This window comes from Apium graveolens, chromosome 10 (assembly GCF_009905375.1).
Source record: "Apium graveolens cultivar Ventura chromosome 10, ASM990537v1, whole genome shotgun sequence".
In the NCBI taxonomy this organism is placed as follows: domain Eukaryota; kingdom Viridiplantae; phylum Streptophyta; class Magnoliopsida; order Apiales; family Apiaceae; genus Apium; species Apium graveolens.
In genome coordinates, this window is record NC_133656.1 from 145,512,961 (window position 1) to 145,529,896 (window position 16,936).

At 35.5% G+C, this 16,936-nt stretch overlaps 1 non-coding gene across 1 annotated transcript; it reads left to right on the plus strand.

Annotated features, from left to right (window-relative positions):
- Window positions 1–324: 324 nt before the first annotated feature.
- LOC141694572 (small nucleolar RNA R71) lies at window positions 325–431 on the plus strand. Its single transcript, XR_012563862.1, has one exon. It is a non-coding gene; the product is annotated as a small nucleolar RNA R71 (small nucleolar RNA).
- The last annotated feature ends 16,505 nt before the right edge of the window (window positions 432–16,936 follow it).

Sequence of the window (16,936 nt, forward strand, 5' to 3'; positions counted from 1 at the left end):
GTTTCATGTACTCCCGCACAAAGTTCACAAACGCTAGTAATCTAATTAACTCCATAATTAGCCAAAGAGTACACTTTCATCGTTAAAGCTTGAAGTTGAGTAGCTATAGCAGTAGCTTGATCCACTTCCAGAATTCCTGCTACCTTTCCTTGCAACATTCTTTGCATAGGATTCTGGTATTCATTGGCTGCCATTAGCTCAATCAACTCATAAGCTTCATTATAGCTTTTAGCCCATAAGGCTCCACCAGATGCTGCATCAAGCATAGGTCTAGAGTGTGCACCTAGACCAGTGTAGAAATAGTTTATAATCATTCAATCAGGCATGGCATGGTGTGGGAACTTCCTTAGCATCTCCTTGTATTGATCCCAAGCCTCACACAGAGATTCACTAGTTTGCTGAGCAAACTGAGTAAGAGCATTCCTGATTGTAGCAGTCTTCGCCATAGGAAAGAATTTAGTGAGAAACTTTTGAGCAAGATCCTCCCAATTAGTGATAGACCCTGGTGGTAGAGAATGTAACCAACACTTCACTTTGTCCCTCAGAGAGAATTGGAATAGTCGCAGCTTGATAGCATCTTCAGACACATCGTTGAACTTGCAAGTGTCACAGATCTCGATGAAATCCCTGATATGCATGTTTGGGTCCTCAGTAGGATTACCCCAAAACTGAACTGAGTTCTATATCATCTGGATCGTGCTTGACTTGATCTCAAAAGTGTTAGCCTTGATGGTTGGCCTGATGATGCTTGACTGTATGTCATTGATCTTAGGCTTAGAAAAGTCCATTAAAGCCTTAGAATGATCTACTTGATCTGCTATCTCTAATAAAGGTGGTTCTTCGATTTTCTCTTCTTTAGCTACTTTCTCTTCATCCTCAAAATCTTCCCTACGATCCCCTAAAACTTCTTCCTCGTCATTTTCCAGAATTAACCTACGAACTCGTGAAAGCGTTTGCATAAACGATCGCTAGATTACCTGAAATACAACAAGAAAAAAGAGCATGTAAGTAACAATGTCTGAGTCAATGAACTTTAACGATCACTGATGACAAACACATAAACTAAAAGTTAACACTGTAGTCCCCAGCAGCGGCGCCAAAAACTTGTTAGGGTTACACACGCGCTAATAATTCACCAAGTATACGCATTCACAAGTGATATAGAATCTTTTCTAGTTCATTCCCATAGAGACTAGCGTTGGTTAACTATGTAATTTATGCACCTAAGCACCGATGATATGGTTATTATCCAATGCTAAGACGATAACAATTTGGGTTGTTTATACTACGAATTAAACTAATGATTATAACTAAGAGAGTAAAGAGAGTTGTATGTTATATGAGATAAACATGGGATTCTAACTTCATTAATACTTCATTCAATAGCCTTATTGTTCTTAACCTTAGCATGCAATGATGATGACACTAATCAGATAACACAAAACTGCTAAACGCCAACTTTTGTTGCACAAATAACATACTACCAGACATCCACAAAAGAGATAGAAGCTAAATAGACACCAATTATATTAAGACCCTATATGTCTATAAAATTTGACAACATAACGGTTTAAAGCACAAGTTATCTACCATGATTACACATGGAAAGTAAGATGGGTAAAATTACATATGAATCATGCATAACAATAACATATGAACCTATGCTAGCATGGCAAGTTCTAAATCCTTAAATTCACGGTCGCTTCATTAAGAATTAACACGCTATCTTACAAGTTCGTGACCATTATAAGACGAATAAGCACAACCAATACTAGGTTATCATTTAATCACCACACACTAAGGCATATAAACAATTTTAACTAAAGAAATCCATAAATAAATCCGCTAGAACCCAATAATAACGATTAGCCCATAATCGGACTCATCATCAACGTGGGTTTCGATAAAAGCATGGTATAATAAATGTAGTCTTTATACTTAAATAACAAAACCAAGTACGAAACAAGAGTAAAGGTTCATAAGTAAGAAAACTAGCATCCAAGTTACAACTTAGACCAAGATTCACAAGTAAAAACAAGATTTTCTTCGTCTTCGTTGAATCCGTGCTGAAATGGTCTTCTTATGGCTCTCTTTGCGCTCGTCTCTTCTATGAAAACATTCTTATTTGAATATATATAGCATCCCTAATCAATCTGGAAGTCTCCCAATTAGAATTGCATTAGAATCAGGATTCAAAATATTCGTACCGGCGTGGCTGCGCGCTATCACAGCGCGGGCATGCTGTCATTCTGGAATCCTATCGCGGGCGCGCGCTATCACAGCGCGGGCGCACCGTCCTTCTGGGAAAAACTCAGATTTCATCTTTTTCCTTGTTGCTTCGAGCCGGCTTTCCATGAACTTTTATTCCAACACCTCCTTGACACCAAATTAGCACCAAAATAATGCTAATTCACCTGATTACCTAGATAATGCCTGAAATGCAAAAACAATAGAAAATACATTAAAACACTTAACAACTTGAGTACAAATGCATTTTTTAAAGCTTATTAGAGCATAATAAAGTGTCATAAATGCCACTCAACAATTATGTAACTGGAGTTTCAGTCAGTTCTACAAGTGCCTCAGTAGTAGACTGGATGTCAGAATTTGGGTTTGATGCACTCTGTGTTTCCTCAGCAATTTCCTGTTTAATCTGGAGCAAGTGCTGATTGTAATAGGCTTTGACCAATCTTCTTTTCTTTGGTCTAGGATTTGTACCAGTATTAACAACTGTGTCTTTTGTAGTTGATGGAACAACTGGTCTTGGAGAAGAATTGGATGAAAGGTTTAGAAATCTGGATTGGAAGATAAGGTAGCATTGTCCTCATCTGAATCTAATTCTAATCCACCAAGTATAAGTTTCCTCTTTATAATTTCTGAAAGTTTTGGAGAATGAGGAACTTGAAATGCTTCATCTTTTGACTTAGCTACAACAGGATTTGTAGCTCTTATAGCCAATTCTTTCTTTCTTTTTATAACAAGTGTCTTTTGAGAGACACATGAGGTGGCTTCTTTTTGAGATTGTTCTGATGATTGAGTTTGTGTTTGGATTTGTGTTTGAGCTGTTGTGCTGGGGTGAGCTATATGGGGGTTTCTATTTGTGATTTCATGCAGCTTAACACTCTGGCTGTTAAGCAAACCATAAGTCTCAGGAAGCCTTTTTAAAAGCAAGTTTCTTGTAACTAGTTGTAATCTCAAAGGAGCTAAATTCAACCGCTTTTCATCTTATGAAATTAAGTTGGAAAAAGTCCTTTTTGTCAACTTAAACACTGACACTATTTTATTAGAGGGGATATGGCTATCAGGAAAACAAATATTGAAAATTAACTGATAAAATCTAGCATAATATACTATATTTCTATCAGCATTTATCCTATCACCAATAAAAGATAGAACTACTCTACCATAATCATAATGTGAACCATGAATTAGAGAGTACCCTATCTGCTGTGTCATAATGGGCAAGGCATCAACATTCGAAGATTTGTTGTTGAAGGCCTTTGTGATGCAATCAAAGAAGAAACTCCATTCCCTCCTTAGCCCATTCCTTTTTAATTGACCAAGATTCTTCAAATCCCTATCATAGCCAATCTCAGTAAAGAATCTCCTCATTTCAGTATCACCTACCAGACTTGTGTAGGAGGTATGAGTAGGCAACTGTAATGCATCTCTTACAGTTTGAGGAGTTACAATCCTTGTTGTATTGTCAAATTCAAATACAAGGCTTGGAGATCCATTAGCTCCTTTATCATCAAATACTCCAGTCCTCCAGATAGCTAGTACCTGGTCACCAGAGATTGTGCGTGGAGCTGTGAGAGAAAACCCAATCTCGGTGGATCCAAAAAAGTCCAGAAAAATGAGAAAATCAACTTTCACACTGTTGTTGATCAAGATAGCTGAATAGTTATTAGTCACAAACTTTGCACCACCATAATCAAATGATTTAGAAGCAGCATGTGAAGTCATGGTTAATTTTTTAAGAAGTATTTATGAAAAATATTTAGAGTTTTAGAGTTTACGACTTTGAGAAAGGTAAAGTAGTAGAGAGAAAATAAAGAAGATAAGTAAAGTATTATCTAAAATCAAAAATTGATTTTATACAACACATCTCTCTACTAATTTAGTCACAATTCAGTTTAATGGAACATATGGTAATAAATGATTAACTGTAAAAGTAATCATGTAAACGTGTGTTACTGCATGAACAGTTCCCGAGAATAAAGTTACGCATTAAACGAACGTGTTTTATATTATTACTCAACGTGTAAACATCTATAACCATGAAAATTTACCCATCTATGGCTAACTTCAACCCTATAATTACAAAACTGACTAAAGCAATATCTTCATTAAAAAAGTAAATCAAAGTTTGACCATTATCAGTATGCAATCACAGCTATCAGAACTTATCAGTCAAAACTGGGTTGACCAATATCAGAGTTTATTAACTACTGAAAAAATCTATTAGTCAAAACAAATTTAACTAATAACAGAGGATGTATGCATAAACTATATTTCAACATGCAGTTTTCACATAAGATCATGGAAGATAATTGCATGTTATCATGGCATCAACATTTAGCACAATAATCAGTATCTAACAAGTATTGACACATAATAAGATATCATGCTTCAATAATATCAGCATTCTTAATTATTAGAGTTTGAGAATTATCCTGATATCATTCCCAATTCATTCACCAATCTTGTGAAAGTAGCTTCATAAGGAGGCTTGGTGAATATATCTACTACTTGATGATCTGTTGGAACAAAGACCAATTCTACTGTACCTGCTTCCACATGTTCCATTATGAAACGGTACCTGATACTGATGTGTTTAGTCATTGCATGCTGCACTGGATATCCTGTCATTACAATAGCACTTTGATTATCACAATATATAGGAATAGAAGAATAGTCTAACCCATAATAGTGTAGCTGATTCTTCATCCATAGAATCTGATTACAACAGCTTCCTGCAGCAATATATTATGCTTCTGCAGTTGATGTGGAAATTTACTTTTATTTCTTGCTATACCAAGAAACCAATTTGCCACCTAGAAATTGGCAGCTTCCAGAAGTGCTTTTCCTGTCTATTTTGCATCCTAAAAAATTAGCATCTAAATATCCAATTAGCTTAAAGTCTGAATCTCTAGGATACCATTATCCCAGATTCAGGGTGCTTTTGAGATACTTAAAAATTCTCTTCACAACTAATAGATGAGGTTCTCTAGGATCAGCTTGGAACCTTGCACAGAGACAGGTAGCATACATGATATCAGGTCTACTAGCCGTCATATATATGAGTGAGCCAATCATACCTCTGTAATTAGTTGTATCTACTGAAGAACCAGTATTTAAATCTAACTTGGTTGCAGTGGCCATGGGAGTTGATGCAGTTGAGCAGTCTTGCATTCCAAATCTTATGAGTAAATTCCTGGTGTATTTAGATTGATTTATGAAGATCCCTTCATCAGCCTGTTTAACTTGTAACCCCAGAAAGTAACTAAATTCTCCCATCATACTCATTTGATACCTGGATTGCATTAGTTTTGCAAAGCTCTTGCAGAGTTTATCATTAGTGGATCCAAAAATGATATCATCAACATATATATGTACTAATAACAAGTCCTTACCATGATATTTATAAAAGAGAGTTTTATCAATTGTACCTCTTGTGGAACCACTCTCTAGCAGAAATAGAGCAAGTGTTTCATACCAGGCCCTTGGAGCTTGCTTCAGTCCATAGAGTGCTTTATCCAGTAAGTAGACATGATCTGGATACTTTGGATCAATGAACCCTGGAGGCTGTTCAACATAAACTTCCTCTTCGAGTTCTCCATTTAAAAATGCACTTTTCACATCCATTTGGAACACCTTAAACTTCTTGTAAGCAGCATAGGCAAGAAAGATTCTAATTGCCTTAAACCTTGCAATTGGAGCAAATGTCTCATCACAATCAATGCCTTCTTGTTGTAAATAACCCTTTTCAACCAATCTTGCTTTATTCTTTGTAACAATGCCCTCATTGTCACTTTTTTCTAAACACCCACTTTGTGCCAACTAGTATTGGCACAAGAGTCCAGACTTTGTTCCTTTCAAATTCATTGAGCTCCTCTTGCATGGCTGTGACCCAATCAGCATCTTGCAGAGCTTTTTCAAGCTTCTTGGGTTTAGTTTGAGATAGAAAAGAATGGTAGGGACATTCATTATGAGTGGATTTTCTTATTTTTACACCACTGTCAGGGTTTTCAATGATTAAGTTAAGTGTATGTGACTTAGACCATTTTCTTGAAGATGGAAGTTGAATCCTTGAAGACGAACATCCCCCTTAATCCATGAACTCTCTGTTATTTCTTTGATTAGTACCATTATCATTTCCTGATGCTCCCCCTTAATCAGTGTTCCCATTGTTATCAGTATTTGACTCATCAGAGTTTGAGGAAAATGAGTCTGATAGTTTTTCTACTGATGTTTCTTGAGTTGAATCACTTGTAGTAGTCTCCGAATTTGAGTCATGTTGCTCCCCCTCAACATATGCTTCAGCGTTAGAAGAATTTCCACTATTTAGTGGAACCTCAGAGCTTTGAGTGATATCCGGATTTACTATATTAGGATCTAGACTTAAAAGTTCACCATAAGGTACTTCATTTTCAAATCTCAATTTGTCATGGTTATCTGCATCTTCTAGACATGTTATCTTCTTGTCATCAAAAAATACATGTATTGTTTCCATGAATGCTCTTGTTCTCAGATTGTAAACTCTGAAGGCTTTTGTGGACAATGGATATCCCACAAAGATTCCTTGGTCAGCTGCTCCAGATGAGTTTTGCGAACAAAACATTTACAACCAAAAATATGAAAGTATTTCAAATTTTCCTTCTTTCCCTTCACCATGTCAAATGGTATTTTTCCCTGCCTATTGATCAATTTTGCATTTTGAGTAAAGCAAGCAGTTTGCATAGCCTCATCCGAGAAGTAGGTAGGCAATCTTGCTTCTTCTAGCATGGTTCTTGCAGCTTCTATGAAAGTTCTATTCTTTCTTTCAACAACTCCATTTTGTTATGGAGTTCTAGGAGCAGAAAACTCTTGTTTTATCCTCTTGAGTTTGTAGAACTCTTCCATAGAGCTATTCTTCAATTCAGTTCCATTATCACTTCTGATGATCTTCGCTTTGTATGTTGATCCTTTTTCCAGCTCCCTCACATGATCAAGAAGAATAAATGGAGATTCATCCTTGGTGTATAGAAAATATACCCATGTGTATTTTGTATATTCATCAACAATTACAAGTGCATACCTCTTCTTGGAAATTGACATGACATTCACTGGATCAAAGAAATCAATATGAAGTAGATGATATGGTTTAAGAACGGAGGATTCAGTTTTACTCTTGAAAGAAGTTTTCCTTTGCTTGGCTTTCTGGCATGAGTCAAATACGCCACAGGAGTAAAAAAATGCATTGGGAAATCCTCTCAAAAGATCTTTCCTCACAAGTTCATTGTTATTATTAAAGTTGAGGTGAGAAAATGTTTTATGCCAGTTCCAACTGTCTTCCACAGATGCTCTACTCAGTAGACAAACTTCTGATTCATCAGTAATTGTGGAGACCCTGGCTTCATATAAACTACCATGTCTTACACCAGTCAATGCAATCTTGCCACCGTACTTACTGTAATTTCACAATGCTCCTCATAGAAATTGACATGGTAACCTCTATCACAGATTTGACTCACACTTATCAAATTATGCTTTAGTCCTGCAACTAGAGCTACATTTTTAATGATGACATTTCCAATTTTGATTTTTCCATATCCCAAGATTTTTCCTTAAGTTGCCATCTCCATAAGAAATGCTTGGGCAAGCCTTCTCCTCAAATTTTAATAGCAGAGATTTATAACCAGTCATGTGTCCTGAGCATCCACTGTCCAAGACTATAGTATTCCTCATGTTACCCTGCAATTAGCAATTTGAACCAGTTAGTGTTTTTAAGGACCCAAACTTGCTTGGATCATTTGGCCTTTTTAAGTTTGTTAACATATGCAACATAAGACTTTTTATTAGAGTTTTATGTTAACATCCTTACCATCAGTATTTATAGATGCAAAAATAATTTTTTCTTTAATTAAAGAGGGATTCAGTTTATAATAATGATAATACAAACTGTGATACTATTTACATGTATAAATAGAGTAATAAACATTACCATAATGAAAATAAGGACTCTGTGGTTTATATATAACTGTTCTATTCCTAAACTCTGATTTAGAAGAAACCTCATTTATCTTTTTATTCTTCCTTCAAGAATTAGCAAGATGATTAGTACTACCACAGTTTGAACAGGCCTTTCTAGGTGCATTGGGAGGAGTTCTATAATTTTCATTCTTATTAAAACCTACCTTGCCATTCATATTTTTCCTAGACCTTTTTCTCTTATCTTTCATGTGTAAGTCCTTCAGCTTTTACTTAAGTTGTTTCTGAGTCATTGAACTAATATTTACTGATTTTGTGTGACCTTGTTCACTCTTATCAGTAATTAAGTTTGATCTAGGTGCTGAGGTTGTATCTTCCTCATGAATTGACTTAACAGTATTAGCACTTGGATTAAACTTAATGGTCTTTATTTGAACCTTGTTCAGTTTGACCTTGCTATTAGTTTTTATTGGTTCTATTTTCTCAATTTCTTATCCACTTTTCTTATCAGAATTAGATCTAGGGAAATATCCTAATTCTAATCCCCAACAACCATTCTCTAAAATTTCCTGAGTTGTCTTTCTTGAGTAAGTCCAAAGTTTTATAACTTCTCTTTCTTTAGATAACTCATTCTCTAGATAAGTATGCTTTTTAACAATTTTTCCTTAACATAAACATCATTATCTATTTCTTTTTGAATTTCTAGCATGGAAAGTAACTCAATTTCTAGGTGATCATTCCTTTTCTTTAATACAGAGTTTTCACTCTTGATTCTATTATTCTCTAAGGTTTGATCCCTATAACTAATATGCCGAGTCTTAAGAAATAATCTTAATTCATAAATATCATCAGTATCAAAAGCAATAATAGTCTGAGGTACCTTTAATTCAGCATTGTCAACCTCAGCATCAGCATTTGCCATGAGAGCATAATTGATCCCATCATCTGAATCTGATGAATCATCCTAGTTTCTCTTCTTTGAGATCAAAGCTTGTTTCTTCTCAGCTCTGGGTTTTCTGCAGTCAGCTGCAAAGTGTCCAATTCCATTACAGTTAAAACATCTCTCTTTTGACTTGTCCAATTTTCCAGATCTTGATTCCTTCCAATCAGTATTTCTTCTGTTGTTCCTCTTATCAGAGTTTGAGGAACTGGAACCTTTTCTGGAAAATCTTCTCCCTTTCTTGAAGTTCTTGTAGACCATCATCTTGAAGCTTTTAACCAGTAGGGCAGCCATTTGATCCATGTCTTCATTGTTATTTTGATCACTGTCAGTATCTGATTCATTATCAATATTTGAGTCATCATTAGAATTTGATGATTTAGTATCTGACTTTGTAATCATGGCTTTCCCTTTGGAGTAGCTTTTCCTCCTAGCTTTCTCCTTTGGCTTCTCTTCAATCTTAAGTTTAACTGGTCTAGATTTAGATCCTTTCCTCTTGCTTCTTTGCTCCTTCTCTAGTTCATGAGTTTTCAGAACTCCGTAGATCTCATCTAGAGGTGTGTCATCAAGTTCGTAGTTATCCCTTATTGATGTGACTTTAAAGTCCCACTTTTCAGGGAGAGCAAGTAGGAACTCCAAGTTAGAATCCTCTAAATCATATTCTTTGTTGATAAGGGATAAGTCATTCAGCAACTTCTGAAATCTGTCATAGATCTCAGTTAAGGACTTATTGTCCCTTGAGTCAAAGTGCTCATATTCTTGAGTAAGTACTGTCCTCATGTTCTTCTTGATAGCAGTTGTACCTTGACACTTTACTTCTAAAGCATCCCATTTCTCTTTTTTGTCTTACATTTAATAACTCTGTTGGACATAACACTATCAAGACTGTTGTGCATGATGTGTCTGACCTTAACATATCCTTCATGATAGATGAGAGATCTTCAGGAAAATAGTCCTTCCTGTCTTTGTCTATGATCTTCTCTGGTTCTCCTGCAACAGATGTAGCTACCTTCATTGGTTTATGAGGACCATCATAAATCCTGTTTAGATATTCATGATTCGCGGCTTCCAAACACATGACCATCCTGACTTTCTAGATTGGATATTCATGTATCTTCAGGATTGGCACCTTGATTGCTTCATACCTACTCATGTTGCTACTAATCTGTGATGTGGCTGGGGGTGGTGGTTTTGGATTCTGTGTTTCTTATTCTTTGTCTGACATTGTTGATTGATTTTCAGATCTTAAATCGTTTGTACGTTAACAGCAAGCTCTGATACCAATTTTTTGGCCCTTAATCAACTGCATATGGGGGTGAATATAGTTAATATAATCAATTTGACAAAGCTTCAACAGAATCAACAATTTTTATATTAACAGATAAAAACTGATTACAAACGTACTCTCTTAAAAGGATGAACAAATATCTTTGAGAGCTGCTAGGTTATGCGAAAGATATAATAATGCTCGCAATACTTATAGCATGAACCTAATATGGGCTTTATATAATGCACAACTACACAATGTATAAAGAATCCTATTCTATTAACAAGGAAACCTAAAACAATGCTTCTGAGATAAAGTACTTCACCGCCTTGAGTTCCTGTTTCTATTTTCTTATCGAAGATCAACTGATGTGACAAATACTAATTACATCATCTGTTGACATCATCATCCGTCGATATCATCATCGATTGATATCATCATCCGTTGATATAAGTTCTGATCTGAACTTTTGATAGTTTCTGCTTCATATAATCAATTGCTCCTAACACATCTATCAACACCAGAGTCATTTACATTCAAAACAACTTTCTTCTCTTTGAAACTGTGTCTTGTCACCAACACCACTATCAGGAAATTGATGTTATTATTCACGGCCTTCTGTAGGTGAAGTGATTGAAGTTAAGGGAGACTCTCAGGGCTTCGAGAAACTCAGCAAACTCCTTGTCAAGACAAAGGCCTTCAACTGCCATCTCCAGCCTTTCAATTCGAAATAGCATCTTCTCTTTGGCTTGATTTTAGTTTAGGCTTCATCATCTCTCCCTTAGGCTTGGTAGCAGGCAAGGTAACTTGTTGAGGGATCTGGGCCCTTACCATTTGTGGAGTTTTCTATAGAGGGACCTTCAAAGCACCCATGATAGCTCCCAAAGACACATTTATTTGTATTTGATAATAATTTAGGGAGTCTATTAGGGATTTGATATCTTGTTATTGATTTTGAACCAAAAAGGTGAGTTGAGAGACTTAGGATATGAGAGATACATTTGAGGCTTTAAGTTCAGTTATTTGACTTTCAAGTGCTTAAACTTGATTGGATGCATGTATGGAATGACCCAGTGTAGATTTGATAGAGAAGGATTGGCCAAATGTTTCCCGCACCATTCACTTGATCTCCTCCATTACCAAAGCCGAAGGCTCATATCTTGCTATGTGCAGTTGATCCAGCTTGACCTTAATATCATTATTTTGAGAGATTTGACCCTAGTTAGTTATATGAAGAGCCAAAAAGGATTCCCTGAGCTGCTTGACACTAGCTTCCATATATTTGAGATCTAGCTTGACTATCTTGTCAGTGAATTTGCTAAAGTTGTTTTTTTATCTCCCTTTGAGTGGGCAGAAGCTCATCTATCTGAGCAGTCACCATGAGTTTGACTTGGTCTTGATGTCTATCTAGTATCCTTTCTAAGGCCTTACCAACAAAGTTAAATTCCTTGAGTTGTACTTTGTGAATCTTTGTGACAGCATCATAGACCTTTTGAGGTGTAAGCTCTCTTAAATTGCTGCCAACAGTGGTGAGATAGCCTTCCCTGAATCTAGAAAGAGCTTCCTCCATATCAATTATGAAATATTTTGATAGCCAAGCATCCACATTCCCATCTCTCTCAGCTTCATCCATGATCTTGTCCTGTTATTTTTCAACTTCCTCCCAGTAGGTGAGAAGGATTGCTTGATAGTCTTAGTTGGATATATCATATGTGAGTAATTGTTGAGCAATATTAGCAAACCCTTCTATTTGATCTATGAGAATATCATATACAGTTTGGGGTTGAGCCTGTGTATCTTGAAGCCATTGGGAGAGAAGGTGAGAGGGTTGAGCAGATGTAGAGGGTTGGTTTGTGTCTATTTGGGTTGAGGTTGAGGTGGATGGAATGGTTTTTAGGATGGTACATGTGACTGATTTCATAGTTGGACTCACAGTAGAACTGTGGTTTTGACAATATGTTATTCACTTTTTGAGTAAACCGCCATTTGAATTGGAGGGGAATTGACTAGGTTACTATCATGTACCATGGCCTCAAACCCTTATTCTTCTTGCAATGAACTGGCACTTAAATGTGCTACTGTACTTGCCTCCCCAATAGCCGAATCATTGGAAATTGGAATCCTAGTTTCAACTGTCAAGGCGATTTCAGCCAAGGTTTTGAGGGGAGTTGTTTCCGCATGAGAAACCTTTAATTAAATTGGAGAGGATTTGAGTAGCTCCCCCTCAAGAGTACTACCCTCAAACCTAGCAGTCTATGAAGGTTGTTGTGCACATAAAGATGCATTAGAAACTTTAGTCACAGGGTCTTCGGTAAAAACTGATGAAACCCCTATGGCTGTGATAGTGTCATCAAGGTCTACCTCAACAATTAGCCTCTCACTATCTAGAAATTGGTTCTGTGTGGTGATTAAAGTTTCAAGAACTGTGTCACTTGATGTTGGAAGGACTTGAGAAATTGATTCAAGTCCTTCATTAAATGAGGAAGAAATTTTATATATTATAGTTGTAAGTTCGGATGTGAGTGTTGGAAACTCCCCTTGAGTAGATGATGGAGTTTCAAGAGATGTGCCCTCAATGTGTGTGTCAGCCACATTACTTATTTCACCTTCTTGAGAGTGCTCAAGAGGGGGTGCAAACTCATGAAAGGGTGAATTTGGGAGAATACTTTGTTCAATAGTGACACCTTGTTGAGAAGGTGCCACTAGAGTTTGTTTTCATCCTTTGTTTACAACTATATCTTGTTGAGAAGATACAGAGGTGGTTGATTGAGTGGTCAGCTCTATTTTCTTCTTCTTCTTTGGTTTCTTAAGCAGGTTAGGCACTTCCTCACTTTGTGTTCCCTCACTCTCATTAATCACAGTTAGGTGTACTTGCTTTCTCTTCTTTTTCCTAATCCATCCTTTTAAGAGGATGAAGCAGTTGATTCACTACTCACTAGAGGTTGTGAAGAAATGGTTGCAGCTGTGGTAGACTCCTGTGGGTGTTCCTGCATTTGTGCTACTACAGGACCATATGTCATACCTGAATTAGGGATTGCACTGCTTTTCATGTTACGCGTTAGGTAAGGATAAGTTCTAAATTTCTCCAACATAAAGTCAGTGTAGCAATTGAGAATTTCGCGACGTGATTAAGTGAATAAAGTATAATTTTGTGTCGTAATTGTGAATTTATGTGAATAAAATAAAAGGTTAAATGATTATGTGGATTAACTATTATCGTTGTATGATAGTAACTGGGAACGTAAAGTAACTCGTTCCAGTTTGATGAGTCAGCTAAAAGGCTAAACTATGTTGTCAGGTCGTCGAGTTGAACGAAACCCGTCTTAAACAGGAATTAAGGTGTTTAAGCATATGAATACGAATTATGTGTTAAATATAAATATTTAAATGAATATTATATTCCAGTTTGATGTGTCAGCTAGTATAGAGAATATGATTATGAAGTGTAGTTGAAGACGCTCAGCGTCAGGCCGTCAATCAGGACGCGACCCGTTACGCGAAAAGTGAATATTAATAAAAAGGGGGAATTTTTATGCTTGAGCATATTTCAAAATGAGTCGTGATATGTGAGTTTATGTTGTTTCCTGTTAATGTGCATGATTATGTGATTTGGAAATTTTTAATTGATTTTAAGGGATTTATTTGATTTAAATAAGGTTTATTGAACTTTTATATATTTTTATAAAATTATCTGAGTATGGACAAGGGGTGAAATTTGCTTTATTATCTTCTAAATAGTCCTGGAGACTTTCTAAAAATGATAGATGAAATTATTTCATGATCGACGTATTTTAAAATAATTTTATTGAGTTATATTTCTATTTTCAGCGTAATCTTGTAAAATTCATATAAAATAAACCGTACGCTAAAAAATTATTTTAAAAATATGGCTAGAAAGCTAATTTTAAGATCTATATTTTAAAATAGTTACTCATATCATTTTTACCTTTTCTGAGAGAGCTATGTATTATCCAAATTCATATTTTTGGAGTTTTTGAATAAAAAAAAGGAAGTTTCTAGAATTAGTTGACAAAAGACTATTTTGCACCTCCACTCACTTATAAATACACCCACTCTTCCTTCCTTCCTTCCCACTCTCTTCTTCCTCTTGGATAAATCTTTCTTTCTCTTTTCTTTTCTCCCTCTCTCTCCCTCTCTCTCCCTCTTTCTCCCGAATTCTCTCTCTCTCTCTCTCTCTCTCACTCACCTACATGCAACATCAAATCCTACTTAAAATTCAAAGATCTTGTCATTGATCTTCATCATTTTCAATCCTCTATCTATATACTCTTTGCATGTAAGTGTTTAAGAAGGTTTTTGCATCAACATCTCATGGTCATATCTAAAAAACATAATTTCTTAGTGTATGATCTTAAGAGAGTATAGTGCACTAAAATTATGTGCTATTCTTTGGTTTTATTATGTTGGTTCGAATTTTGCTATTAAAAAAAGGGGTTTGATTTTGATTCAAGTTTTTAAAAGGGTTTTGGTTTAAAAATCTAATTTTTGGTTCAGTTTTTCTTTTAAATGGTTCGAATGGATGAGTTGTGGTTTGAACTTAAGTTTATGCTTGATTCTTGAACTTGCATGTTCATCATTTTTAGTTAATAGTTAACATTTGGGCTTGCATGTTAATCATTGTTGGTTAATATTTAATTTTTGGACATGCATGTTGATCATTGCTAGATGATAGATAAATTTTGGACTTGCATGTTGATGATTGGATTTTGGTTCGATTTTATGTAAAAGAAAAAGAGTTTAAAGGGTTTTCTTGTTAAGAATTGAACGAAGATAAGCTTCAAAGATAAAAATTGACTGTGCATGTTAATTTAAGAGTTGCATGTTATCTTGTTAATTACGGCCGAATGGTGCTTCTTTTTAATAAAGAAATAAGTTTTAAACTACTTGAATGGTTGATGAGACTTATGATTTGATAACGTGTTGCTTGTGACCTTGTTTTGATTTGAATTTTGTGCTATGAATGGACGATGTGGCAACATTTAATTAGTTTAAGTCCTAATAAATCTAGGATAAAAAGCTAGATTATGCATGATGACAATAAGTGGTTGTATGTTGATTTCTTGGCTCAGTTCCATTATTTTGGTTCGAATTTTTGTGTTAAAAAGAAATGAATAAGTTGTTTGGTTGTCGAGTTATTTGTGTTTTTTATTCGAATTTTGGGATTAAAAAGAAAAGGATGAGTCATTTCGGTATAAGGTTATATAAGTAAGGTTTGGAGTATTAAGGTATAGTATGTTATGTGATATCGTTGAGTCATACTCTGTGATTCGATGATTAATTATAAATTTGGAGTATACGAGTATATCGTAATGCATGCTATGTGAATATGGTCAAGTATATACTTGATATGTGTTATGTGAGTATACTATGATTATGCATGAGTATACGAGTTAAGTGTTATCGTGATATGGGGTAATCGTTAGGCGTTCTGAGAAACGTTGAGTGTCGAGTAAGTTGTTGATTAGGGATTCAGTTTTAGATTGTAGATTTAGTTAGCAGAGGCATTCAGGCTAGAAAAGGGAAAGAAATCCTAGGTGGCAGTAGTTCAGTTTCAGTAAAGCAGGAAAGTGATTTAAGGCAAGTAACTCTGCCTTCTCTTGTGAATTATTTATAGAGAGGAAATTATTGATGTCATGATTAACTAGAGGCTTTTTATTGTAATTGTGATATACCTGTTATTGATTCTGAGAAACCCTGATATTGTTCTTTTGAAAATTTGATATTAGACACTATTCGATCCTTTGTAGTAACCCTGTTGATTTGTACCCTAAATATCGTATTGTTTCCTTTGTTATCTTCTGATACCGTAAACCCTACAAGAACTTTTATATTCTCCCTTACTTAATGTCTTGACCAATCCAAATTCTTCGTTGACCCGTGAACCCTGTCATGAGTTGATTGTTGAAACTCTCTTGAATTGGAACTAGTTAACCCCGTTTATCATTTGATGCAGTTCCTTTGTATTGATCCATGTTTACACTTGATCCGTTCATTTTCCTTGAAATCTTGAATTGAACTTAAGAATGATTTTCAACTTGAAATAGTCCAAATGATTTCACATTCTTGGTAATACTAAAATGAATTTCGTCAACTCTTTTCCTTCTTCCAATACAAGGTTTTCCAAACAAATTCCTGATGGATTGGATAGAGACGTAAGAGGCTAGTGGGACTAGTCTAGTCACATAAGAGGCTAGCGGGGCTAGTCCAATATAAAGCTATAATGCCATAGGTACCATAACGACCAGATGGAGGTCGGTATGGGATAATCACCCGTATTATAATTTAAAGATGGATATTCCAATCAAGGGTCCCTTACACTCTATAAAGATGAAAATGTTTATATACTTGGAGCAGTTACTCCTTATTCTTTAAAAGATGAAATGAAATGAAATGGAACAATTCGAGTCTTCATTTTAATTATAATGTTGTGAACCCTGCCACTTTACATTGATGATAAGTTTCAAAGTCTGATTGATTGTTTCCTTCTGTTGAGTATCACTTTGAAGTCCTGCTAA